Here is a 2,580-nt window from a genome sequence, read left to right as displayed (position 1 = left end):
GATGATGATTGAAATGAATGACTAGTACTCCTACAGGTTACTGTATGAAGCGTGTGCACATGCCCCCCCCCTCGTCTGGTGGGAGGGGCTTATAGGACAGAGAGGAGAGCTGCAGGACAAGGGCTGTATTTCCAAATTCTGTCATTTTTTTGTTTTTTGTTTTTCCCGAAAACTGCCCACCCTGGGCTACCACCTGAATCACAATATGCTCAAAGGTTATTATAGATTTTTTACCCAATAACGCCAAAAATAAACTGCCTCCCTCAGCTTTAAACAGTAATGTTGATCAAATCCCCCCCACCAATTTGCATATCCAGCCAACTGGTCTACTGATGATGCAATATCACATGCACTGCACCTGGCTCTCAGCCACCTAGACAACAAGGACGCCCACGTCAGAATGTTGTTCATAGACTTCAGCTCCGCATTTAACACTTATCATCCACAACAGCTGATTGAAAAGCTCCACATACTGGGCTTCAACACACTTCTCTGCAACTGGATCCTGGACTTCCTCATTGAAAGACCACAGACAGTCAGCATAGGCAACAGAACCTCTAGCACCATCACACTGAGCACCAGCTCCTGTTCACCTTGCTGACAGATGACTGCACCGCCAGATCTAACTCCAACCACATCGCAATGTTTGCAGATGACACAACCGTTGTTGGGACTCGTCACAAACAACGATGAGAGGCGCTACAAAGAGGAGGTGGCGCAACTGGCTACGCGGTGTGTCAACAATAACCTCTCCTTAAACGTGGAGAAGACTAAGGAGATGGTTATTGACTTCAGAAAACACCACACTGACTTTCCTGTTTTACTTCTGCTCTCTTTTGGTGGAGGCTTGCTCATAACTAGTCTGAAGATGTGAACAACAGAAGGTGAAACCTCAAAATCAAGAGTCATGAGTTAGGAATGAAAGCTAGCAGAGCCTAAACCAGGAGCTCTCTTCCAATAGGAACTTTTCAAATCCTTACCGGCGGACTTGCTCATCATCGCAAGATCCAGACATCAGCCTTTTTACCCCAGCACATCTTACTCCATTCTTCATGAGAAGCCACCACAGGGTGCAAACAAGTATTTCTACAAAACCGTCATCAACTTGCTTTAAAACCCTGGTGATTCATAATTTGTAACTTCAACTGACAAGTCAGAACTAAGCTGTTTGACTCAAATGTTCAATAGTTTAATGAAACATACTGGAGTATATATGACAACTGGTCAAATGAAGCTTGAGTGGGTAGATGACGTAAGAGTAGATAAGACAGAGGCACCAGAGAAAGGAGGATGGTTCACAGCCTTCTCCGTGATACGGTGAGCCAGGGAGTAAAACTGATGCAACAAATCAAAAAGGACAAGGTCAGAGTTTTCTCAGCAGGGAGTGTAACAGATTATTCACAACAATTATTTATCTCCAGTTGACTTGTATGACTTATAAAGTCTGGGTGAAGCAACACAATATACATGTTAGAAAATAAGTGCTGAAAACATGTGAAAAGACTGAAATGTAGAAGCCTGATGAATTATGAAGTTAGAACGTTAAACTGTATTTTTCTCCATTTTCTTGTTCACGATTTTTTTTGGGTGGCACCCCTGAAACGGCCTGGAAATGGCCTCGATGACACACTGGAGCCATCCTGTGATGATTCTGTTAGGTTTTTTTTTGGTTGTTGGATGTTTTTGTGTTTGCTTGCTCTCTTTTCCCTTCCCCTCTGTATTTTCCTCCTGGCAGGGCATGTGTGTGGCAGGGGGGGTTTGGCTGGCTCCGCCTTCGGCAGCAGACGAGGCACACCAGGTTCCACTCAATTCATCAACCTCTCCATAAAAGCCTGGTCGCCACTCCACTACGGAGCCAGATAATTCCGTCTCATTTGGTAGTGCATGTTTTTCAAGGTTGCTATTTTTCTAGTGTTCGCTTGTGACGATCTTACTTACCTGTGTTTTTTTCCTGTGCGCAGATCATCCGGTTTGCCTCGCTGCTGCTGCTGCTTCCACGTCTCCAGTGATTGAGATATCCCATGTGCTCAGTCCTCGTGTTCCATTCTCTACTTGCCACGAGCCAGCCAGCTCTCTGCCCTCCAGCTTGCGTTTTTTTCCTCTTCGTTGGAAAATAAATTCTGTTGATTTTTGACTTACCTGTGTCAGTCTCTGCTTTGGGGTCCCACCTAAGACAACACATCCTTTAACATAACCCCTCCCCTAACAGTAAGCATATACTGTAGCATCAGTGGTTCTTCAACTGGATCACAAGTTACAACACTAACTTACCACAGCCTACAGTTTGTTAGCAGTGGTGTACTGTCCATCTGGCATTCTGGGGCAAATCCCAGTGTGATGTCCAAAAAAATACATACCGTCTCTCACCACACGTCATTCGAGCTGCGCATGTGAACGTGCTGAGAAAGTGATCCGCTGTTGTCAAAAAATAACATTTGTCTCAAAAAGACATTTGATATATTTTCATATTTAAAACAACCAGCAACGTACTCAGTCGCCATTTTGAGTGGTGAGTCCGTGCTGGAAAAATACAAGGTCCTTGAAGTCTATTTCGGTTTCTGTGTTGCATACTTAGTCAAC

At 44.4% G+C, this 2,580-nt stretch overlaps 1 long non-coding RNA gene across 1 annotated transcript; it reads left to right on the top strand.

Annotated features, from left to right (window-relative positions):
• Window positions 1-432: 432 nt before the first annotated feature.
• On the top strand, window positions 433-2,134 carry LOC119502274. The gene is made up of 2 exons (XR_005210037.1): window positions 433-1,877; window positions 1,962-2,134. It is a non-coding gene; the product is annotated as an uncharacterized LOC119502274 (long non-coding RNA).
• Window positions 2,135-2,580: the final 446 nt, after the last annotated feature.

The sequence above is a fragment of the Sebastes umbrosus genome, chromosome 14, assembly GCF_015220745.1.
Source record: "Sebastes umbrosus isolate fSebUmb1 chromosome 14, fSebUmb1.pri, whole genome shotgun sequence".
Lineage (NCBI taxonomy): Eukaryota > Metazoa > Chordata > Actinopteri > Perciformes > Sebastidae > Sebastes > Sebastes umbrosus.
This window is presented reverse-complemented; position numbering and strand designations above follow the sequence as displayed.